A 27,159-nucleotide genomic window follows, 5' to 3' on the forward strand; every position below is an offset into this window, starting at 1 on the left:
CCTCCCAGACACCTGTTGAACAATGCTCTCTCATGCTTTGACATATAATATTGCTCTGAAATCTCACTAAATATGATACAACTTCCAAGTTCCTTAGTGTCTGCATTCCCATTTCACTCAATCTTTCTTCAGGTTTTATGTCTCTAGAGTTTGAAACAATGGAAATATTAGTTTGACACAATAGGATTATTACAGCTACATGAGTGTACTTACTGTTTGCATACAGAAAAATTTTGAAGAGCTTCAAACAGAAGTGAGGAAACTCTACCATTTTAGAAGTTCGAAGAGTAATATTGAACTGTGTCAAAGTGTACCTCTGCAGTTTCAGTCTAGGACTACAAAGATAGGATGCTTCTGTAGAAAGAAGATAAGAAGGCTCAAGGTATGTTACCAGAAAGGAGGAGAGGCAGAAATAATGATATTTTAGTGCCTTACCATTGTTAGTCTTACGATCAATTGTGAAGAACGTTGATGTGAGCAAATAGATCCACAGACTGAAAAATATGGGAAGTGCTTGGAACCTCATTTCATAAGAAGAAGATATTTTCTTTATAATTGTCATGGACAATGTTATGAAAAAAATGGCATGTTACTAACCTTCAATTTTAATACCAGATGAGGATAGCTAAGGATACCAACAGGCTTGTCCTTTCGCCCCCACCTCTACTTCTTTTCATTTCTTTTTTTCAGCTATACTGTTCAGCTTAGAAAAAGATAAATATATTTCAAGATTATTTTGAAACTGAAGAGAACAACAACGCTTTAATGGAAAGAACAACAATATCTATATAGAACAACAATATTTATATAAATGTTTAAGACTATACAACTATGTCCTTAGCAAACAATAAATTACAAGAAAAGTGTGATTAAATACACACAGTATTATCTCAAGCTCCTTGAATAATGCAACAGCCTCCTGTCAGCATAGCAGTTGCTCTATCATTATTCTCACTCTAACCAGTTTCTGGACAGTGATGAAATATGCTTTCTTAACTCAGTAAGAGATCCTTGAGTTTTGAAATTATTTGATAAAGCAAGCTTCTTTTTTGCTGTCATTGTAATTTGAAATCCCTACCTGTTACTTTTTTTTTTTTTTTTCCCCAGGACTCATACAAGATGTTTGGAATAACTAGCCTTTCCTCCACTGGTTCTTGAGGCAGAACATCAGTTTAAGGTTGAAGATGAAACTATAATTATAAGCTCGTACCCTTCATAGGCAATGATGCATCGTCTTTCAAATGGATGACTCCTGTCTTCTAAGATAGCTTTTTAGGATAACTGGCATGCAGCACCCTTAGAGGTTCCTGTTTCTCAACACTGACAAACCCGGATGACTAGTATAGGCCAGCTACAGATTTAGACTGGTACAGGTGGACCATGTTAATTATATCTTCAGGAATTAGACTCCCATTAGTTACTCCTCCCAAATCCCTTTCCCTCCAGAAATATTTTGATTAGATGGAAGGCAACCCCAAATTTCGTATGTCTTCATATTCTATTTTTTGAGAATGACAAAACTTTTTTGTTCCGAAGTCATTGGTATGACTATGCCACTGAGGACTGGTTTGAGATTGTGAGGAACATCAGGCCAAGTTTGACCACTGGATAATCACTCCAGTGATTGTATAATGAGTCTGAAACACAGTAATGGAACAGGATGGATGACTTGACAGTGGTACCAGCAGTCAGATATGTCAATGAGATGAAAGGAGACAAGAAGGAAAGTGAGAAATTAAGAATGGAAGGCAAAGAGATTGAGGAGAATCAAAAAATGACCACCAAATGCTGCTTCCAGAAGTTCTCTAACATGATTATGAAATGAATGGGTAAAACACAGATTTTTCACGGGACATGCTTATGCAGTTAGAAGAGGGAAACTTCAGTAATATAAACATCTGTGGTTTTGTTTCTGCATAATCATGGACTACAAAATATGCAGGCAATATTTTGGAAAGGGAGAGCTAGGAAATGAGCCACGAACCAACAAACCATTAGCAACACAGGCTTCATTCTAACTTTATTCAAGGCCCTGAAATAAGAGCAGATGCAGTATAATAATGCTTACAAGAGCCCCTGGTTACAAGGTTTCATCCGGTATCTGATGCTTGCACATTACCGACAGGAGTTTAGTGCAACTGTGCACCCACTTTTCTGGATGAACTGAATTTAAATGGAAGTGAAGAGAAAGGAGATTTTATTTTCTTAGTAAGTAAAAAGTATTAGAGTAAAATACAAAGACCGTGGACTCAATGTACCATACGACAGTCCAAATTTGCCATGCCACCTGATTATTCAAGTTGATTATAATCTCCAGGCAGCTTGCACATGTGACTTAAAATAGCATCTGTGGTGTCTTTCTAGTAACAGACCATGTCAGGAAGAAATTCAGTTAATTGTTCGTATGTAAATGACACTTTTGTAGCCCATAATTCATAACATGCTAAATTTAGGAAGGCGATCCACCCTCCCTAAAGATCATAAGCATCATGATGTACTCACCATGACCCAATCGAATGAAAGACAGCAATAATACTACAGTTCAGATGAGTCAATTAGAAATGCCATCTTGCTAGAGGGCACCTTTCACCGCAATCCGCATAGCTTGGAAAGCAGTTCAATTAGACAGATAACACAGTCCAAACAGAAAATTTCCCAGCTGTACAGTTTAAAGACCAAGTTTAAAATTGGTGTGCATCTTATTTTAAATTTGATTGTAACACAGATTTCTGCTGAAAGGCATAAAAGTTTGTTTTAAATAAATATTTCAGTGATGTATATTCATTTCTTCCAGACATAAAGGACAGCTTAGAAGAAACCGTAAAACTGCAGGTAAGAGAATTTAAAATGAATTGTTTTAGACAGAAGTTTTTTGGGAAGGAACTGAAACAAAAAATTATTTTCCATTCTGTTTATGTAAGGCTATTGCTGCCTCCAGCTGGTTACAACATTTTTTGGCCTTTGGTCTTATGAAATGGCATAAAAGACAGTAGCTGAAGTTGAAAGGTCTCAAAGAGAGTCAGTAACCTCACAGCATGATAAGCTGGGAGAAAAACACATTTCAGGGCTTTTGTGTGTTTTGTGATATGTGAAACAACAATACTTATGAAGCTTTCGTTTTGCTGTAACTCCTGGAAAAAATGTACTGCTGTTTGAGTCCATTATCACCCTGTTGGGCTCTCACTTGTAATAGTTTGCAAACACTCAACCTAAGTGAATATTTATAGAAAACCTTCAGAATGACCAGTCCTGTGACTCTAAGCATAGAAGTGGATGATGATAACATTTGGAAAATTCTAATATATAATGTCTGATACCTTTCTGTATGTTTAACATGCTTTATTATTCCAGTCATTTTCTTTCCTAATATACACAGTTTATAAAAATATTGGTATAAGTAAGTGAGTATGATAGGCAATAATAAATTATTATCAGCCCAACTGTGCATTCATTCTCATGAAAGCTGGGGGCATCCTGAAAGAGCACTTATTTCTTCACAGTTATCTGAAACTAGCTATCAATAAAGAGATAATGCCAGAAAGAAAGTCATCATTCCCAACAGAAGGCCATAGGTTCTTGACTATTTTCACTTTTTAAAGTTTCCAAAATGAACAAGGGTGTTTATACCATAAAAATAAAAGAATTGCAATACTTAGCAGGACATTACATTGTCGTTGCATTTATTGGTTATTGCTAAAAAGTTTTCAGATGATCCCCTGAGGAAACAAGACTCCTATGGGAACCCTTACTGTGTGGGTTTGGTAGTATATATGCTGCTAACTTAATTTCAGTCACTGTTTAGTGTCAGTCACTTCTGACAGAGAGCTGGAAGTGTCAAAAATGTCTAAGTTCTTAGAGTTTTCATGAAAATAGGTACCTGTGAAGAGAAGACCATATTAATCTAAATAAAAGAAAGGCTTCAGCATGAACTCAGCCTGTTATAAAGGCCAGGGAATGCAGAGGTAAAAGAGGTATATGATTCGACTTGTATATGCCACTGGGGAAAAAGTAAACCAAACCAAACCAACAACTCTGGTAAGGGCTCTCAATTCACTGCCAGCTACAAATTTGTCAGTAAAAGAATTGAATTTCCCTGACTTAGACATCTTATTTCCACCTACAGCTTAGATAAGAGTTACCTCACCAGCACTGGCCATCTAAAAGTTAGTTATTTACCCCAAACTAGTCATATAGGCTATGTCTGCAGTGCTGAATGAAACAAGGCTGGGGACAAGCCCTCAGCCCTGGAGGTGAATAGCACTGAACATCTGTGACTAATAGCACTATTGGCTCTCCAGGATACTCAGGTACTTGTTTGAGAAGGACAGCTTCTATAAACACATGAAACTGGTGTGTAAGGTTTCTAATAAAGATGGATGGTGTTCTGCTTCAGATTTTAATTGATTCCATTGCTCACTGAACAACTTTAGTATCATTAATTGGATTCACATCTTATACAGTGCATTTGGCTGGGAGAAAACAAGTTGTAACCATCCAAGGTACTTCCAGGAAGATGATAAAGAATTAAGTAGTGTGAGTAAGTAGGTACCCAGTGTTTGATCTCATCCCCCGACAATCTTTTATTTCACAGTAGGGTGTATATAATCAGTGGAGCTAAAGGGCATCTCCAGAGGATGAGATGAATTATCCTAAGAAAAAACTTACCTTTGCTGTTGATCATAGCTGAAATGTAAGCAATAAGCTTAGACTAGACAATCAGCTTTTAAATAGTTTAAATTAGGTATGATTAATCCCATCCTGTAAGCTACTGAACTGGTCTCAGGGCACCTGAGTTCCTTGTACAGTCAATGAGGAACGCTGGTTTTTTTTGAAGATACCATAAGGAAATCCAATTAGTTTAACTTTGCTTGTTAAACTGAAACAGGCAGAATCACCCTCCTGAGGCCTTTACATGAAGCAAACTTTTACTGTTGACTATCCAGGAAACCTGTTCTAGAAAGATTGCTTCAGCAAACTCAGCGCTTTTAGGTGTAAGGTGTATAATAAAGGTTGACAGATTTTTCTTTCAGATTTCATTAGTTCTGGTGCTCAGTGAAGAATCTTATCATTAAAGCTAATAAAATTTAATATTTAATATTAACATTAATGTTTATGCTGACTTTTTTACCATCTACTACCACAATGGCAGAAGATCAAAAAAACCCAAAAGGCATTCAAGAAGAGAAAAAACATGCTAAAACATCAAATTTTTCACCCATATTATTAACATCATTTGTATTATTAACGTGGAGGACTTATCTAAATTGAGGAACCTAGGAACATTTCCCAGCTAGTGGATCTAGGTGTATAATCCAGCTGCTTCTGTATTTTATTACAGCAATTATAGCCCTTTGGATGAGTAGAGAAGAAGTTTCAATATATTCAGGAAGGCCCCTTGCTTTGCACACCTCCTTCATAGTTTAGGCTGTGAAGATTTAAACAAAAATTTAAGAATATCAGTTTGGGGGCTGTGTGTATACACACACACACATAAACCTACACCTACATGTATGGATACACATACACATCACATATGCATTTGTATACATACATCTATGTATAAAACACTTCTTTAGGTATATTCATAAAACATTATAGGAGATTTGAAAACATCTTGTTAACATGATGGTCATTTAAGCTACAAGCAATGTGCAAATCAATAATACAGTAGGAAACAAACAACCTCTCTGAAAGTCAGCTGAGGTCTACTTGACAAATTTGCTCTAAACAGCAGGATAAGTCAGGCTGAGAATAATAGCAGATTAAAAAAAAAAAAAAGAAATAAAAGAAAGAGAGGAAAGAGAGGATATATTTGTTCCAAAGGGAAATAAAATTGCTCAAGGCTGCAGCACTGTGGAGGCTTGGGAGAAATGGTAGTGTTTTCCTGTCCCTGGGGAAGCTTGGAACTGATTCCAAAAGGCAATACTCTGGGATGGGCTGTAGCTGAATTCTTCCCTCAGTTTTTATAGCTAACATACACATGCCTGCATGAACAGGCTTTAAGGAGTTATTTTAATTTAGAATTTAGAATTTGCCTTTTTTTTTTTTTTTTTTTTAAATGAATGGTGTTTCTTCATAGAGACCAGCTTTATGAATCAGTAGTATTGAGAAAAAAAATCCTTTTTTTTTTTTCACTGAGCAGTTTATCCTTCTCATTTCCTGGGACAAACTTATTTCCTCCCTTAGGCTTATCTGCAACATTAAGCAGGATCTCAGGTGACAAACATGTCTCAAGCACTCCCGTTAAAGAGTTGCTTTTTTATTTGGTTATCTTCTGGCTACCAATCGTCTAGGGCAAACCCTGAGGATACATCTATATGAATAAATAAAAAGGACAAGGGCTGCTCTACTGGTCCTGGTGGCAATGGCAAACATACCCATAAAGCTAAAATTGTTTCTCATTGCCACATGGGATGGCCTCTTGCTTAATGCCTAGCAGAGAGCAGTCTCTGTCCAGTGGTGTTTCCTAGAAAGAACCTAAATATTGCCTGACAAAGCCTTAGTTGGCAAGGACCAAAAGCAGAGGAGCTTATGTGCCAGCAAATCACACTGTCCAGGAGATTGCACACCAGTAGTGCTGGAGCATCTGCTATATGTGCTCACCCTGTTTATTAGTACTACAGACATAGCAGCAGGGCCTAAGCAGGAATCAGGGAACAGCCCTTTTAACAATTCTTATTCTTTAATTTCCTTGAGTTATTACAGCATTTGCATCTGTTGTGTAATAGAACTTCTCCCTACTAGGAGCTGAGAGTAGAGCTAAAAGAAAAATATCAATGCCATCCACTTCCCTCCTGAATATTTTCCAAGCATGTTTTTTCCTCCATCTCCTTCCTTGAAAGGCATGCTAGAAAAAAATAGAGGGAAACAACAGCCTTTAATATGGCATCACTATTTCTAATATAAAACCAAAACCAGCCCCTCCCAAAAGAACAGCAACAGGGTCATGTAGAAAGTCCACCTTAAAACATATAAAAAAGGCCAGCTTTATGAATCAGTAGTATTGAGAAAAAAACCCCACATATTATATTACATTACAGTAGAGATAGCTATATTCCTAAGATTTTCAGAATAATCTATTGCTTTAGTTAATGATGTACAACATATTACTTGTCTTAGCTATTGTATGTCACGAAATACCTAAAATATTTTAAAGTTTTCACAAGTAGCTGCATTCATCAAATTCTATAGTTTAGGGAAAAAGTGATGAAATACACAGAAGAACAGACATGTTTGGAAGTGAATCTATATTTTTAACTCTATATTTTCAGTAGTGCAATTTTTGTATGGAAACCAAGAATCAAGAGTTTTAGCTCATCATGGGTTTCTAAAGAATCTGGTTCAGATGAGCTGCCACTGTCAATATATGTCTGAAGGCTGAGATTTTCACTCACAAAGGAGGGTTTCGTCTTAATATATAAGGATTCAGTCACTTTTTAAATCTATAATATCTGGGATCTTTCTTTTACTCATTGGAAAGAAATAGCTAACAAATAATTCAACTGGAATTCAGTTTTGGTTGGCAAAGTTTTGTTTGAAATATCATATGCACAGTACTTTCTCTAATGAGTTCAAGCATCCTTAACGAATACATAGGATATTAGGCTGTCAATTCCTCAGCCAAAAACTATTTAGTAGTGCCACTGTATAAATTTCAGGCAGTCTGAAGTAAAACTGATCCATACAGTTTTTTAGTTTCTGGACAACCATTTGTTTAAGAAAGACAGAAATTCTAGGGTAAGTGAAGTAAGTGGGTGCAAAGCCAACCAAAATTAAATGACTTTTCCAAACAGACATAGCAACAGTCACTGCTTATACTTCGTCAGTTCTATAGTTTTCATTTCTAAAAATAGGAAAGCTAGTAAGTTAAATAATAGTTTTCTGAAAATTTCTATTGGCAATATTTTGATATAGATGTCATTTGAAGATGACAGTGCTACCGAAAATTTTACAGCTGCAAGAGTGGGAAATTAAATGTTCAGCCTTGAGAAGATATATTTATTTATCTATGAAAATATTAATAATGTATTAATCATTTTTTTCAAATTGATGGATCACTCCATGCCTGCTATGATTATCTCTATGGTGGATTTCAGTCTGTAATCACCCAATATTGCAGGGTTTTCCACCGGGGGAAATATTCACAGAATAGATGTGTTGTAAAACAAAACCTGAAACAGCTCCTCATGCTTATTAGCAGATAGCTGAACATGACCAGTGAGTGTCCTAAAAATTTGAAGGGCCAGAAAAAAAATTCAAAAGATGAATGCTTATCTGAACCTTTCGTACCTGGAACCGGGTATTGAGAATTTACTGAAAAAAACTCTTATTTTAAATGGATTAAACAGAAAAGCAGAGCAAGACAATGCAGTCAGAACTTCAGACTTGGAAATATCAGTGAGGAGACAGCAGAAAAGGGAATGATGTGAGGATAGAATAGAATAGAATAGAATAGAATAGAATAGAATAGAATAGAATAGAATAGAATAGAATAATTTCAGCTGGAAAGGACCTACAAAGATCATCTAGTCCAACTACCTCTGAGGGTTTCTCTCATAATTAGGTTGATGTGAATGGCTGTGTGTGCTGTTTGGCTGCCTGCTGGATTAAACCACAATACACTTGTGAAGTTGGATTAACTTTACTGAAGATTTCTCTCTTCCCTCCCTACTGCTGTAGAAATGTGGAAATATACAATCTGTTTAAAATGAGTTGTGTTAGAAAGTCAGGTGACATTAACCACTGCTTTGGAGTCAACAAGAATTTTACTAAGTTTTTTGTTTGATTGTTTTGTGGTTATTTTGTTTGTTTGTTTGGGGTTTTTTAGGTTTTGGTGAAGTAGCTGCCTTAATGCAACTTCACATTTATACAAAACAAAATGTTCTACTACATGTTTATTTTCAGGCTTTTTTTCTTACAATGAATTGTATTTCACTGATGTACAAGTTGGTGCTGATTGTTCCCAAAAGCTCTCATAAATATATATGATTCTTCTTACCTGAACAGTCTCCACTGACTTTGATCGTGTTCTCTAGCTTTGCATACAAGGTAAAGTTATGAGGCAAAATTCTGTAAACTGATATGTGGGTCAGTTATATTGATCAGATGTACCTCAAAATTACAGAATGTGAGTGCTGTACTCTTTTTATATGTATGTTTTTTTATATGTATGTCATGATATCTTCCAAGCACAGAGAAGCCCCAGGTAAATGCAGCTTTTGAATGTGCTCTTGTTACACTATATCCTTCCCAAACTCAATATTTAGTACAACACATACTCAAATGCTATTTCATCTAGTACAGTGCCAGTTACACACACAAGTCTTCCTGTTCAACTGTTTCTGTATGAATTTTGGTTATAATGCATGCATTTGTTCTCTTCAAGTGTTGAATATTTCCATTTGAGACATACAGACACCTGTAGAAGTGACTTTACAGTATCTGTAAATATTTGAGAGCAACTGCTGAAAATCACAGGCAAAAAAAATCACACCAAATAAAAAAGAGAAAGGCTAATATTCAGTAATCCAAGGTACTGTAGATAAAATTAATGCTGCTTCATTTTCACAGTAATTTAGGTTCTGAGAGACTCAATGCAAATGATGATGAAACTGTTACATGTCAAAATACATAATCCAAGGAATCTAGCATTCTAGGAGTACAGGCAAAACTTACTCCATTGATTATTTTAAAATACAAGGCAGGATGTTCTAAAGGATGGCTGGGTGAAAAAGGATAGGCTATGTGCCAGTCATTTCTTTCGCAATTGGTGGAAAGAAACAGGTGATTCTTTGGTGGAATTTATTACACATTAACAAAGAAACCTAAAGCTGGTGAGATGAATAATGCTGTGAACATTCTTCTCTCTTTTGATTAGAAGGAGAACAAGTGTTACTAGCTCAGATGCACTTTCTTACACAACTGATGCTAAAAATCTGCTGAGGGAAATTTTACCCTAAAAATCACTATGGAAGGACGCTTCATCAGTTGTGCATACCTGAAAGTTTTAAGTGTAAATAAATTTGAAACTTTCATGAAGGTTTCAAATGAAACCTAAGGTATTAATTCTGAGATTAATTTAACAAGTAAAGTGACCTATTAATGAAAGAATAGATTGTCTTCCAGTTATAATTTTAAAGAGCATTTGAGCTCGTACTATTTCTAGAAGTTTTGAAAGTAATGCATATAATATAGGGAGTGTAATCATGCTCTCTATACAGCTTGGATAAAGTGACAGTATTGGCTTTGTTTCATTTACACAATTAACAATGCAATGTTAAATGTAGCTGAAATTATTTATCCAAATATGTATTTTCTAAAATTCCTTTCTTAATTACCACTTTGTACACATAATGAGTAAGGACTCTTTGGTTAATTTTCATAAGCACCGCTTTCCATTCTTAATGCATAATACTGTCTGTAAAATTATCTCTACAGTTTTAAAATTATTTATATTCTCTTTATATTCTGAAGAGATACTACGTTATACTTCTCATTAACCTAATTTCTTCCATATATATATGTATATATGGTTTTTTACTAAACCCATGAGGTGGTATTTGTTTCATTAGTTCTTAAACTTTAAACATAAGGCTTTTGGCACACTCTTAAATATGAAGAATAACCCTTTGATTATCAGAAAGCTGTTCAAAATTTAATGTATGACTGGATGTTGCAATTATTAAGTGATCACTCAAATATTTCTAAAATCAAACCACTCTGGTTTTAGACTTGCCTCAAAAACACACTCTCACATAAAAAAAGTAGAATCCAACATTATTAATAGCAAAAATTCCCACTTGATGAAACCGGGAAAGTGATCTCTGTCCAAATGTAATTAAAATTACCCATCTAAGACTTCTTGCAGTTCAGCTGTGTTTAATTCCAGAAGTGCTCAGGTCTGTTATCTATTATAAAAGCTGTGTGTTGACTTGTTCATTCATGTGTTAGTATATCCTTATCTTTTTGAAAAGCTGGATAAAAAATCCATATAAACCATTAAACCCTATTTAAATTTGGTTTTGGATGCTTGTGGAAATCTTAAAATCTCAAAAGGTACATCTACATTATGAAATGACATACCTCTCTTGTTCACTTCTGATCCCTTATCTCCTTATCACACAAAGTAAATGTTAGCTTATTTATGGGCTTTTTTCTTTTGAAAAACAAAACAAAACAGTTTATTCTGAAACAAAACCAGATACAGTTTTGTGGATAGTTCGTTCTACTGGAAGTTCTACTGTTTTTTAGGTGTAACACTACGTGGCTATTAAAAGAAAACTTTGTAGTCAACTTGTGCATACATGCAAGTGCATATTCACACCGGAAGTCTGATAAAACAAACATGTACACAGCATAAGCTGTACTGGTTATCCACCATCACAATGCTAACAGGATGAGAACATTCAGTTGTTTTATATTGGAAAACAGAAAAAAAATGAAAAGGTTTGGGAACCTTTTCCTATGGTCCCTTTCTCATGGTTGAGCTGCTGTGCGCCTGTCTCCGTGACATTGGAGAGAACTGGTGAAGTCCCCGTGGACGACAGTGCACGCCTGCTCTGATGTTTGCATCTCATTCCGGTGTGTTACTGTGCCAGGTTTGTCACCAGCACATGCAAGGTTTACACTTAGCACAAGAGGGAAATAAGACTGATAAAAGTTTTTACCAAGGCTTCTAATGGTTTGAGGGGATTGACCCCACCATCCGCAGAGGAAGAACCAGTCCCTGGCTCATTGCAGAGGTTGTGTGGATGCAAACACAACCCTTCTACCCTCTGTGATTTTCTGATTTTACTCTGTGCTCTCAGATATTCCCGTATATCTCTGTTTATCTGGGTGACATGACAGGTTTTGTCTTTCCTAAAAAATACTTGACATCACTAATAGTGCTTGAATAAAATCTGCACGCTTTTTTTCTTTTCTTTTTTTTTTTTTTTTTTTTTGGTGCTCCAGCACAGGCTGTAGAACAGTATTAAAGTAATTAAGGTGAAGAAAAGTGTCATTCAGACATATCACTTTTTTCTATTACCACTTTTCTTTCAGAGCGGATTGAGAATTGGCATCCCATCCATGGGTGAGGAATTCCCTTAGGCCATTCTTCACCTCTAAAAAGTGTGGTAGTACACGTTTCTTGCTTAGTTATCTTAAATATTGAAAAAGGAGCTTGTGTAGGTAATATCTGCTTCCTAAAGAAAGCTGTTATTCATGACCTTCCATGGATGAAGTTAAAAGACTAAGTCATGGCACTCCTGATGGAGGTCAGCTGAGGGCTCAGACCACAGGTATGGTTCAGAATGCAATAATAAACATTATTTGGCAGGAGGTCTGATATAGAATCATAGAATCACAGAATGCTAGGGATTGGAAGGGACCTCAAAAGGTCATCTAGTCCAATCCCCCTGCTGGAGCAGGAACACCTAGATGAGGCTACACAGGAAGGTGTCCAGGCGGGTTTTGAATGTCTCCAGAGTAGGAGACTCCACAACCTCCCTGGGCAGCCTGTTCCAGTGCTCTGTTACCCTCACTGAGAAGAAGTTTCTTCTCAAGTTTAAGTGGAACCTCTTATGTTCCAGCTTAAACTCATTACCCCTTGTCCTACCATTGTTTGTCATCGAGAAGAGCCTGGCTCCATCTTCATGACACTCATCTGTAAACATTAATGAGGTCACCCCTCAGTCTCCTCTTCTCCAAACTAAAGAGACCCAGCTCCCTCAGCCTTTCTTCATAAAGGAGGTGCTCCACTCCCTTAATCATCTTTGTTGCCCTGCACTGGACTCTCTCCAGCAGTTCCCTATCCTTCTTGAACTGAGGAGCCCAGAACTGGACACAATATTCCAGATGTGGTCTCACCAGGGCAGAGTAGAGAGGAAGGAGAACCTCTCTGGACCTACTAATCATCCCCCTTCTAATACACCCCAGGATGCCATTGGCCCTCTTGGCCACAAGGGCACAGTGCTGGCTCATGGTCATTCTGCTGTCCACCAGGATCCCCAGGTCCCTCTCCCCTACACTGCTCTCTAATGGATCATTCCTCAACTTATACTGGAACCTGGGGTTGTTCCTGCCCAGATACAATACTCTACATTTGCCCTTGTTGTATTTCATTAAATTTTTCCTCACCCAGCTCTCCAGCCTGTCCAGGTCCCGCTGGATGGCAGCACAGCCTTCTGGCATGTCAGCCACTCCTCCCAGCTTGGTGTCATCAGTAAACTTGCTCATAGTACACTCTAGTCCCTCATCCAAGTCATCGATGAATATATTGAACAGTACTGGCCCCAGCACCGACCCTTGAGGCACTCCACTAGATACAGGCCTCCAACCGGACTCTGCCGCATTAGCCACGACTCTCTGGCTTCTTCCCTTCAGCTAGTTCGCAGTCCATCTCACTATGCAATTGTCCAGACCACACTTCCTCAGTTTAGCTATGAGAATGCTGTGGGAGACTGTGTCAAATGCTTTACTGAAGTCAAGGTAGCCCACATCCACCGCCCTGCTATCATCTATCCACCTTGTTATACCTTCATAAAAGGCTATGAGGTTGGTCAAGCACGACTTCCCTTTGGTGAAGCCATGTTGACTGCCCCTAAAGACCCTCTTATCCTTGATATTCCTTGAGATGGCACCAAGGATAAGTCGTTCCATTACTTTCCCAGGGATGGAGGTGAGGATGACCGGTCTATAATTACCCAGGTCTTCCTTCTTGCCCTTTATGAAGACTGGAGTGACATTTGCTTTCCTCCAGTCCTCAGGCACCTCTCCGGTCTCCCAAGACTTGGCAAAGATGATGGAGAGTGGCCCAGCAATGACGTCAGCCAGCTCCCTCAGCACCCGTGGGTGCATCCCATCTGAGCCCATGGATTTGTGGATGTTCAGATTGCCTAATTGTTCCTTAACCCAGTCCTCATCAACCAAGGCAAATTCTTGCACCGTCCTAACTTCCTCTGGGGCCTCAGGGGTACGGGGCTCCTCAGGACAGACTCCAGCAGAGTAGACAGAAACAAAGAAGGCATTCAGTAATTCTGCCTTCTCTATATCTTCTGTCACCAGGGCACCCACCTCATTCATCAGTGGGCCTACATTGCCTCTGCTGTTAGTTTTATTTGCCACATATTTGAAAAAGCTCTTTCTGTTGTCCTTGACCCCTCGTGCCACCTTTAATTCTAACGAGGCCTTAGCTTTCCTAGTTGCCTCCCTACATCCCCTGACAACAGCCTTATGTTCTTCCCAAGTGGCCAGCCCCTCCTTCCATGATCTGTAAAATCTCCTCTTCCACCTGAGCTTACCCAGCAGCTCCCTGTTTAACCACGCAGGTCTCCTGGCTCCCTTTCTTGACTTTCTACGTGTCGGGATGCTCTGATCTTGTGCCCAGCAGAAACAGTCCCTGAACACTAACCAACTATCTTGGGTCCCTTTACCTTCAAGCAGCCTTGCCCGTGGGATTTCCCCCAGCAATTGCCTGAAAAGGCCAAAGTTAGCCCTGCTGGAGTCCAGGCTTGCAATTCTGCTCGCTACTCTGTTCCTGCCGCACAAAATCCTGAACTTCACCTTAGTCACTGCAACCAAGGCAGCCCTCAACCTTTATTGCTTCAACCAGACCCTCCTTGTTAGTGAGGATGAGGTCCAGCAGTGCACCTCTCCTGGTCGGCTCCTCCACCATTTGCATAATAAAGTTATCTTCAATGCACTGGAAGATTCTATAGGAGTAGTTCACTTTTCCTTCCATTTATTCCAATTGACAAAGAGCCACTAATCTTTAAAAAAAATCAGGAGGTATCTTGATGTTGAAGAAACTATAGGCTGTATTAAGTCACTTTTGTAAATGAGATTTTTCAAGAATGAGAAAAAATTTATTCTGAGTTGTACATTTAATTTATAAGGGTTTGTTTGTTTTTGTTTGTTTGGCTTTTAATTATTATTATTATTAACACTTTGAAATGTATGTTAACTCCATGGCTGTTGAATCACAAAGAGAGAACTTTTTAGATCAAATCTTCTTTACTTCGCTCACGAGCTCTCACACTTTTGGGTCTTATGAAAAAGAACCTTTTTTCTTGGCTAAAATGCAGCAAACCTGGGATGCTGTTTTCATGGATAGACCATTACTTATCAATCAGTATTGATTTGACAAAACCACCTTGCTTTCTTAACTGTCACTTTCAAACACCATTTGCAAAAATGTAAGGAGATTTCACCTACTTACTCTTTTCTTCCTTGCTAAGTATTGCAGCTGGATATTTTTCATTGCAGGTGCTGACAGTAATGCTTTGAATTTCTGCTTTTGACTAAAGCTACAGTTTGTGAAGAAACTGAGACTCAATTTTGCTTCCTAAGATAAAAAGCATGAAAACTCACCCTTTCAGGACTCAACTAGATTTTTTCAGATAAGCCTTTTGTTGCTCAAGACTAATTTCTGCTTCTGGAAGAGACATCTTGAATATAGTCAAGTGTTTTATCACAAATTGAATTAATTTTGTGGTTTATATGACATCTTGATAAATTAGGCTCTGTAGTCAGGAGTTAATAGTTACAGTTCTCATCAGTAGTGCTAATTCTTGGTGATACTGAGGTAAAATTTCTGTGTTGTCTAGATTCAGATCTACCACTTGATTACTCCCAGTATATATTCAGAGACCTACATCTTGCAATCAGGAGGCATAACATACCACCTCTTTCACAGAATTATTATCTTTTAAGAGCACGTGGTGCCTAAGGCAAAGTGGTGGTCTTTTTACTACTAAGACTGAAAGCGCTTTAAAAATCCTACCCATACCTGTTGAGCCAAGAGATTCAAAATAGGTCCACTATTTCATAAGTAGTTGCAGGACAGGGGTACTTATAACCCAATAAAGCCTATGATAAGGTTTATGTCAAAGGAATTTATTCCATCATAGAAATTAATGAATGCTTAGTCTCTTTCACCCAGCTATAAATGTGTTTACAAATGCAGGGACATACAGCATTAACATGCAATAGTAATACACCATGTATTGCACTGTATACTTGGTACAACAGAAATACAAAACTTATTGGTAAATTCCAGTAATTTTCTGTGCTTTTCTGTATATTCTTAATTTGTGTAGAAAGCCAGAACTGTCAAATTTGACAAGCACACACACCATGTAATCATGAAACATTGGTTGGAAGAAGTTTCTGGAGATCATCGAGTCCAAACCCTGACTCAAAACAGGACTGTTACCCCACTCCCTGGTCAGCTTTGATGTATGAAACCCTTCAAGGATAGATTTCTTGATGTTGCTGGCAACTTCTCCTGACTTCTCCCCCACCCTCAGTGTCCAAATGAAACCTCCCAAGATCAAATGTGTAGTATTTGCCCAGTCTTTACATCATCTGGCACTATTGTCATCTTCATAATGCCCCTTCAAGTGCTGACAAGCAATCACTAGGTCCCTCCTTAGCCTTCTCTTCCCAAGACCACAAAAGTCCAGTCCCTCAATCCCTTTTTTGTAGGGTATGATTTAAGCCCTGACCATCTCGGTCACCCATCTCTGGATCAGCTTCTCCTGTAACTGGGGATCCTCAACACTGACTGTTGTATGCCAGTGTCAAGTAGAGGGGAACAGTAACTTCCCTCAATACATTGGCCATTCTTCTCATAATGGAGCCTAGCATGCAGCTGGCCCATGAAAACACCCTCTGGGCTCAAGTTGGCCATGGCCTCTGCCGTAACACCTGATGCTTTCCTGAATGCTAGACCTGGGCCAGTTGCTTAGGGACCAGGTGGGCTGCAGGGTGATTGTCATCTCAGGTGCAGACCTTGGTCCTTCCCCACATGGAGCCCCAGGAGATTTCTGGCCCATGACCTAACATGGAACAACTATTTAGTCCAGCAGCATAACCAGATGGGAAATATCTAAGTGATTATTGTTGGTCATGGGGAGTCTGGGCAAGTCTTATGAGGAGCAGCTGAGGGCACTGGGGCTGTTTAGCCTGGAGAAAAGGAGGCTGAGAGGAGACCTTATCACTCTCTGCAACTACCTGAAAGACATATGGATGAGGCTCTTAGGGACTGGCTTAGTACTAGCTTTAGGTAATAGTTGGACTCGATGATCTTAAAGGTCTCTTCCAACTGGAATGATCCTATGAAAGTAAGAGTTCTTTGTTCTCGAAACAGCAAGTAGTGTGATGTCAGTACTGGGCATCCACATTTGACTTGTGTTTGGCTCCCCAAAGCTATCACCTGCCGAGACAAAGTGGCTGGCAAACACGGCCCGCTGCCGACTTCCCAGCTTTTTTCCGTTCCTCACAGCTCCCTTCCTCCCGAGACACCCGTTTCTTGGCTTTGATGGGGAAGATGCCGACACTGACCGCGAGCGGGACGCGAACCTACCACCTATCGGCCCGACTCCGCGCCGCCGCCACCGCCGCGCCCCCTGCTGCCCCCCAGCGGCTGCTTTGGGGCAGCAAGGGGCGCGGCGCCGGCGGGCGCGGCGGCGGGACGAGCCCAGTGGTGCTGCCCCCGTCCCCGCCGAGCCCCACCCGGGGCAACGGCCTCGGGAGTGATGGGGAAGAGGCCGGGGCGCCGGGTCCGCTCGGGGCTTCTCTTGGGCGGTGAGGAGGGCACCGCTTCACGGGATGCGGTAACGAACCGTTTTACCTCCCCCACGCCCCCGTACCCTCAGCCCCCAGTGAGCGGAAGGCTGTGAGGGCACCGGTCTTTTCTCAGAAGAAACAGCTCAAATGAAATCAGGGGAATTAAATGAAATCAAAGGAATTAAGCCAGAAGGGAATTTTGTCTGCAAATTGTGACTGTCAATAATCCCAGACTCAAACCGCTGTCAGCAAATTGAAAATCTATAGCTGTTTTATATCTAAATTGGCTGACATGTCAAATAACCCCTGATCTGTTAATTCTATTTATTTGTTTCAGGAAAAGGCTTCCATATTATTTAAAGAGGGGAGTAATTTATTGTGTACTGCCTCTTTAAAATGCTATATGTAAAGTTTGGTTGCTAGGTCATTTTTTTTTATTATTTTTTTTTATGGATACCAGATGTAGGAAAAGAAAAAAAAAGCAGTTTATGTTCCAACAAGTCTACGGAGTGGATGTACATTTTCTAGCTGTTAGCAAAATATTTGCTAATTACAATACTTATTCCTTCCTTCTCTTTGAAACATTGATATCTTGCAGAGTGTGCTTTTTGCTCAAGTGTGACTGAGCAGTACGGTATCAGTGCTATTTTTCAAAGAAACAGTTCAATAAATGTTGAGTATTCAACTAAGTTCAGTAACTACCTTAACTGTGTTTGGGAAGAGCAAGTTTTGCCTTTGTTTTCCCTATTTGTAAGCTAGAGAAAGTAACATCTGAGTCGTGAACAGATGGCATTAAATCAGTCAGCACAAATCCTGTTTAACGTTGGTGTTACTGTGTAGTACTTTACTCAAATTAACACTCATTTTGAACATCAAAGTGATTTTTAAGGAAGTTTGTTGGAATAATTTTGTCCATGCAGTGTATTGCTTATTACAAATTTTTGGTTTTCAAGTGGCCAGATTAAAAAAAAAAAATTAAAACTCACTTATCATTCTTAAATAGACAGAACATTTTTGTTTTATTTAACAACTCAGGTTTTAACTAAAGCTTCGGGTGACTGTCTTATACGAATTATCCAATGTATTATTTCTGTTCTTCCTATTATACAGTGGGCAGACTGGTCTATCTTTACCTCTGGTCTAATTTTTTTTTTTTTTTAGTCTATTTAGTCTATCTTGCCTTTTCAGTAGCATATCAATCAATCTTTCTCCTATTTTTTCCCCTTGCCAACCCACCCTCTGCCTACATGCATGGGAAAGAGGAAAATTGCCTCACATATTCTTGTTCTCCCAGCAGGCGAGTAGGAGGTGTTTTATGATACCTTATTCCTCTGTAATAGGGAAGCTACAGATTTGCCCTACTACTTACATTTATTTAAATATCTTTTTAATCCAAAAGTCTATGTATGCAATTTAGGGAAAAGCTAGTTTTCAAGAAAGTAAGCAAAATGTGTAATTTTGGTCAGAAGCTAGTTTTTGTGTACTTACTGATTTAGGATTATGTTTCCCCCTTTTTCGATGAACCCTTGAGAATGACTAGAGTAAAGGCTCATCATGATTTGTTTTATTCCCATGCAAGCTGCCGATGCAGTGTGAAATAACCTGTAGACTTTTCACAAGCTTCAGCATGAGGGAGGAAGCAAAACTTTCACTGTCCATGGAGACACAGCTTCTTTTAACACCCTTTTCCGGTGCAAAGCAGTACTCCACCACCACCTGGGAACCCAGGGCAGCCAAAACTTCCCCTCTACTCCAGCTCCTGGAACTCTGTAATCACAACTGCAATCTGCTCTATGTTTGCTGATACCCCTGGCTCAAGCTTCTCATGCCAGCTACCATCGCTGCCAGCTATCATGTTTTTATTACCAGTCACAAACTACTTGCTCTTTTCAGTTATTGTGAGCAGACCCCAGGGCTTCCTCTTTCCCACAGAGGCCAGAGAATGGAGCTGTTTCTCCCTGTTTTTCTCTCTTGAGCTCATGGTACTGTTTTCTGTGGGGCGACCCAGCAGCTTTTCCATATTTGCTTTTAAGGCATCTTCCAGGAAAACAAAGTAACTGGTTGAAATCCCATCTGAAGGAGGCTGGCCAGCATCGCAGGACCTCAGTTTCCCTGGTGTGTGCTCTAATCATAAGTATCTCCCCCACCAATGGTCCTGCTGTTTCCTGCACCGTGCCCTGGAAAGAGGATTTTGCCTCCTGAATAAGGAGAAGTGCTGCAAAACCTGAACTCAGGACCTTTTTCTGTGTCACTTCTGCTCCTCACATCTCCTGCTGGCCTGCTTTGGGAAACTCGAGGTGCAGCATGGCAGTGTTCTGTCCCTCTGCAGAGACACCCAGGCTTACAGTCAGCAGAGAGACACTGTCTCCTGATTTAGACATTGAATTACTCTTTGTAGGATCTCAGGGACACCTCAGGAGGAGCCTAGAGAGTTTTCTTCACTGATAGACTAGTAAAGAGTTTGAATTAAGGTTTTAAAATCTGATGAACATTTTATGTAACAACAGTTAGGAGGAAAACATTCAGGAAAAATGGCTTGTGAGGGAAGGAAAAAAAATGTTTCAGTCAACCCAGCTCCTGACATTAACAAAAAACTCGTAGTTTGTTGTAGTGGGTGGTAAATTTCAACCAAAGCCTCTTGAAGAAGCAGTTATGTTTTTTGTTGTTGTTTGTTTTTTTTCCTACTGATCATATTAAAAATACAGACTTCTAATTCACATGCTAAGAGTCAGGTTGTTTGGTTTAGAAGGCTGCCCTTTGTGTACTGCAAAGTGAAAATGAAGAGCCTAGAGTAGACAGATTGAACATGACCCAGAGGCAGCTGACTGTCAGAACAACCTGTTTAGACCCTTTCATGGCTCAATATTCTTAACTGTCAGCTCTACCTATATCAGCTATAGGTATCACTTATCATGCACCCAACAAAGTACAGGCTGCACAGGCAGCATACAGAACAGCCTCCTCATATGAATGGCACTTGAGGTTCATATTCATGGAACTGGAATTTCAGAATATTTTAATCAATATAAAGATAGAAAATTATTCCTTCTCACAGTATGCTTTCTAATGTGGACCCAGACTAATGTTAAATGACAAGAGGGATTATGACTTCGATAGATTTGTCTTCTTTAGGGGAAGACATATTGTGCCTGATAGCATTTGAAGTAGGACACCTAGCTGTAATTACATTTTTTTAAAAATTGTACTTTTCCCCTTGGATGAATAATCTGGAAGGAAAACAAAGTTATATATGTTGAAGGAACGAGAAAAAAAACCAAAAAGATTGTGAGTGTTCAGCTGTAACCAAACAGGAGGCGGTATGTTTTTTACTCTTGACTCCAAATGTTGCTGCTTTTCCAAATCCCACGTTCCTGATTACTGAGGAAATACATAGTAATACACTTTCCCTAAAAAGTTTGAAATTATTTTCAACCAGTCAAGAACCCAGAATATTGTATTCCATAGCATTCCACAGCAAATTACTTCTACTTAATTTGAGAAGAGTAAACAAAAAGCTCCAGATATGATGATATTAAAAAAAGATATTAAACAAACAAACCACAAAAAACAACAACAAAACAACCAAACCCAACCAAAACAAAAACCAAGAAAAAATATAACAAAGAAATATTTTCTTACAATAATTAGATTTTTAATGTGAAAAATTTTCTCATTTGTATGATGTAGATGTGTATTTATGCATGGGTGTCTGCTTGCAGATGTATGCTATAATTGTGACAACTGAGAGATGTATTTTCAATTATGCTGTGAAAAAAAGAAAAAATTTTTTCTCAGTTGTTGGCCATTTTAGTTGTCTGTATTACAAACTGAAGAATGTGAAATTATCCAGATTATGTTAGAAAAGAACAGTCTAGAAGGAAAAGTAACCTTCAGAAACTGTGTAGCAAGAAAGATTATATATGCATGTTTTGTTTGCTTTAGAACTAACTTCTTTTATCTTCCAGACAAATCATCAGTAAAATGCAGTGGAAATGAGAGCAATCTCCTATGGATATTAGCAACCTACCCACATTCTCATGGTTCTACAGTAAGAAGATCAGAAAAAATCCTGATGGAAAGGAAGCCTTAACTTGCTCTAGAAATAAACTGAAAACTGAGGAAAGATGTTTTAAAGATTCTGAGGAAACACAAGTATTTTATCATCAACTTATTATTTCATCAATCACTCCAAATTCAATTTGTCAAATCCAGAAGAGATTCCTGGTACTTCAAGAATGTGAACATGATGTAGATAGAAGAGATATATACTTACCTCCTTTCACTTTGATACTGGTCTCCGGTGATCAAGTAATTCAAAACCAAGATTCACAATTTTAACCCAATTTTAAGTCAGGAGTCACAACTTAGCTCTTTTTTGAAAGCACAAAGTGAAATTGAAGAAGAAATATACAGCTGCAGCAACAATAACAGGAAATGAGAAAAAAAAAAGAGGGGTGGGCTCTACCTCTTGATCTGAATATATTCAAGATAAAAGTAAATTTGTCTTGCTTTGATAAGTAGTTGTATAACAGATGTCCTGCCATTTTGAACTCCCCCCCCCCCCCCACCTCCCCGCCCAGGGTATCTAACAGTTAAAACTTGTCTTCTTTAGCTCTTTGGCAATTTTGGAAGTAGCTTCTCAGCTGTTTAGATCTGGACTGATTTGAGGTCCTGAGTAATAGGACTTCGAAGTTTGACTGAGAGCTGAATAAACAGTAGTTGAGGAGCCCTACAAAACGACCTTTTGGTGTAAATGGTCTTATGGCTGAAGGACAGCAGAAGCATGCTGAGTCTCCAGGAACCATGTGCAATACTGTTTCGCTTTGGAAACAGCTCTCCTCCTGCTTCTTCTCTCCCAGATTTTCAGTAAACCTAAAATTTGAAAAAGCTTGATGTCACTCATCTTAGGAATGAAATAAAACATTTGAAAAGTAGATTATTTTCCAAACCAGAAAATATGTTCTATTTAAGACTGGGACATTTATAATTTCCCTGAAGCTTTCCAGTTCCATTAGGAAGTGTAACTTACACTGCAGCTGTCTTATAGGATGGCAGCTATGTTCAAACCGTAGCTTTCCTTAAGTTTAAAGGTTGATTTTGACTTTGCTTGTTTGTCTCAGACAAAAAATGTTTTTGAAGAATACACAGGCAGTCTATAGAACAAAAAAGATCTATATCCTCCATTATATTACGGGTGCATTCAAACTTTTTTAGATTGCGTGGTCTCTCTGAGCTGTACACGCTATGCAGTATGTAGGTATGTGTGATTTATTAATACTCTTGAAGCATCTGAATTTTGGCTTAAATAGGCACAGATTCTGGGATCTACCTGAAACAAACAGACTAAAAAAAACCCAGATACCAGAGCAATTCTTCATTTCCTCCTATATATTTATATAAATTGTTCAGACACCAAGAACTGTAATAATGAAGGACTGTGGCTCTCCACACCTGCAGTGTGCAACACTGGGAGTTCATTCCGGCATGTCCCAACTTCCACTTTGATCATAAAAGAAATAGGGACAGAAGCTACTGAATTCTGGTCACCGATACTTTCCCAGCCAATGGAATCTGCGTACTGGATAGCAATCTGGGATAACTTTTGTACTAAGGTTAAGTTTCTACAAAGTTTACATGCTAATATTATTCAGTGTCTTTGGGTATTTTAACAGTAAAAGGAATATTAATTATTTAATTTATGGCTCTATTTACTGAATTTTCCTTGGAAAAAAGGGCCAGATTCTCAAACAGTGTACCTATGGACAAAGAAGGCCTGATTAAATTGAACTGTTACAAGTGGAAAATTAGCTTTTCCTTAAGGACTCAAAAGCTTCCACAAAGTGCTAAAACTTCGTTGAAAGTAAGTGGGTAACTGATATTGCTGATATGGTGTCCTTTAATTTTTTATTTTTTATGTGACTATTAAGGACAGGTAATTTAATCCCATGTTCTCTTTCACTCAAGGTGGCCTTTGTCACCTAGAGTTCTCATGATGCACACAAATACCAGTTAACTTGGAAGCAAAAATAAACATGAGCTCAGTATTAGTACTGAAGCCAGCTTTTCATTGCTCATTTAAAAACTTTAGTTAAAATAGCATAGTACTCAATAGAACACCAATAAGATATAAGTGGTAATTTTAAATATATTTGTCTATCTAGAAGGTATTTCTATTTTGCCCTTTCATGTTGACTATGGAATTTGGAGGGGTTTTTTTTCTGAAGCGATCAATGCTTTCGCTTATAATGATAACAGGTGGCCAAATAGTAAAATATAGCTGGAAAATGAGCAATGCTTCAGTGTTATGATGAGTGACACGGTTTTATGTTTGGTTTTGTTTTAAACTTGATTGTAGTAACAGAAGTGGCAGGATGTTTCCTGTGTGCCTTTACTAGAGCAGATGCTTTTGCAGTGTCTTCAGCTGAACTGAAACAAGGCTTAAGACAAAGCTGACACCTTTTTTCCTTTTTCAAAGGGGAAGGAAATTGGCTTAATACTATCAAAAATGGCTACCTCAGTCAATTGTTTCAAATAAGTTTGAAGCAGGCTGTCCGTAATTACAGATGCACAGTGAGGACAGCAGTCCAGGTAGTGTTTTACAGCAAATGTAGTTACAGGGGAAGAATGACAGTGCAAAGAGAAGGTGGTAAATGAAACATGAGAAAGATACAGAAAAGAAGCAAAAGAACAAAATATAGGTTGCCATGAAGCACTTTGAAGAAAATCATGCTGTGAAAGCAAGCAGAGGAAGATTGCTAGTAGTGACACACAGGACTATGAGGGAATAAGAGTTCATGAGTTACTTGTAAGTCTTGGGAAGAAAGTTCTTGTTAGAAAAATATTTTAAGTTCTTGGATGTCACTTCTTTCACTGACACCCTATATGATAGCTGGTTATTAATTTTCAAATGTTTAATTACTATTATATTTTGCATTGAATTAAAAAAAACCCAACAACATTACCTCTATGCTAATCTAGATTTGGTAAGGCAAAAGAAGAAACACATGGACTATAATGACTTGGTGTGTTTTTATATATATAAAGTATGTTAGCTCTCTTATTCTTTCAAATCACTAAAATAACTAATGAGGAAGTGAGAGGTGCTTTTGGAGACCTTGTGTAATGATACAGGTTTAGAGATGAGGCTTAAACAAGGTGAAGGAACTCACATTGCAGTTATTCTCAGTATGCTTCAGTCACACGCTATATACCCATATACATCTTTGCTTTCAGGAACATACAAGTTGTCTGTAACAGTTTTTCAAACCGTATTCTTATATTTTTCTCTGTGTTTGGTTGCTTGCCTGTAGGCAGGGGTTTCAGTATTAGTTATCTATCTATTAATTATCTATTCTAATTAGATCCTGTCATAGCATCTCAGGTTCACCATTGAACAGCTCCATTACTGCACCTAAAAGTCACTTCTGAAAAACTTGTTTTTGGCTATCAGAAAATGTTCTGTAAACAATGCTTACTTAAACTTGGCAAAGTGATGCTTTTAATGGCTATGGTTTGGTTTTTATGGAACACCTGTAGTATTACATTTATGGGTATTAACATGACCAGCCAATCTTTAATCTTAGATTCACTCAGTAATGGAATATAAACTAGGTGTTTTCTTCATGTTTCTCTTCATGTGTACAAACTAAAGCAATCAACACAAATCACATGCTGTTTTTAACAAGTCTCAGTGGGTCTATGTCATGTACAGTAAGAGCAGATTGTGCATCACCTCTAACTTCCTAATATCCTTCTGGATGCCCCTAGAAAAATGGCATGGTTGGAAATGGTTTCTAGCAGGCGTCCTGGGCTGCAGGATGAAGGATCAGGACTGCAAAGCGCACCATGAGTGTACTTCCTTTCACTTGAGTTAAAACTGTAAGTTCTCCACGGTAATAACAACACAGGAATAAATAAAATGTGTTTGATATATTTTCTAAACAAAGTGATAGTATTACGGAAAATTATTAAGAATCATAAAATGTGGCAATTCCAGCATTTTCAAGACTGCTGTCAGGTCATATTTAAGCCAGCTCCTACCAATTCCAAAGCACATGTAGGCAAGATAAATCAATCACTTATAAAAGTGCACTTTCTTGATCTCTTGTTTAGGTGGGTACTATGTTCGTTCATGTCCACGGAACTTCAACAGAAGCTGTATCTAATATATCTAAATATACAAAAAATCTACCAATTAGAATAAACTATTTCAGATAAATTGTGTCTTTTGTTAGACTCGTAAACTGTCTATTTGTATAAAAATATGTATTAATCACCATCCAGTAAGTCTCCGCATGTTGTCTAAAAAATAGTTTTCTAGTTTTCTCTTTTTTTTATGAAATTTTCTTAAATTATATCATTTACTGTTTTCTGTCTTAAACTTAATTACTTTATTACTTACCTAATTTAGTAATAATACAAGAAATCAATAAAAATTTAGACTTACTATTTGCTTTAATTCTTTTTCTTTCTCCTGCCCTGCTTTTTCAGCCATATACACTGCTGACTGCAATTTTTGTTCACTGAAAACTACCATTAAATGTAATTTTTTGGAGATATTTTAAGGCAATTAAATGTAATACTTGATTTTACCTGACTTTTAATTAAAATTTAAAACAATACAATTACATCTTTATGATTAAATTATTTTCAATTACTAACATTAATATTAACTACAAACAGATGCTGTCAAACTTAATGAAGTCTCTATTAGAGGTATTATTTTTATATAATTACTTAAGTTACTACTGTTTATCTTGTAAAAAGAACATCTTTAGGAAAAGTGAACAAAACGTAATTGAAATAATTTATTTTCCAGAGGCCATCCAAATGCAATACCATGTCAAAAAAAGAAAGCTTTTCTTTTCCTTTATTTTAATAAAGTCCAAGTGTTTCCGCTGAAAAATCGTTGAGTTAACCTCTTGATAAACTACCCAGATCCACACTTCTTTGTGACCTGTTTTTTAGTTTTGGGAGTCAAATAGCTTCAAATGCAAGGAAGTAACACATAAAAGACATCAGTTCTTATTGCTTTGTGTTTTTCAGGAACAAAATGACCTCTGACCAAACTCCTTGCTGTGAATGCATGATTTGCTTTATTTCCTAAGAGAATATAAAATTATATTTTTATATTGCTTTGCTTTACTGCAGTGAAAAATAATTTAATAAATTTATAAGGTATGTATGTCTCAGAAGGAAACCAGAAGTGAAAATTAGTGAGTTTTCCATCTCCTCTGAGAGAGATACTAAGATAATAATAAAAAAACCATGCAGGTTGAAGTTTTCCCCACTGTCTGCACTGGTTGTCAATATATATATATTTTCCTTCTTGAAGTGGCAGAATACCAACTGTGCATATTCATATCACAGAATCACAGAATGGTTGAGGTTGGAAGAGACCTCTGGAGGTCATCTGGTCTAATCCTCCTGATTATGCAGGGTCACCAAGAAACAGTTGCCCAGGACTGTGTCCAGATGGCTTTTGAATATCTCCAAGGATGGAGACTCCACGAGCTCTCTGGACAACCTGTGCCAATGCTCAGTTATCCCCACAGTGAAAACATGTTTCCTGATGTTCAGAGGGAACCTTATGTGTTTGAGGTTGTGTCC

The sequence above is a fragment of the Nesoenas mayeri genome (genome assembly GCF_963082525.1).
Source record: "Nesoenas mayeri genome assembly, chromosome: 1".
Taxonomy (NCBI): domain Eukaryota; kingdom Metazoa; phylum Chordata; class Aves; order Columbiformes; family Columbidae; genus Nesoenas; species Nesoenas mayeri.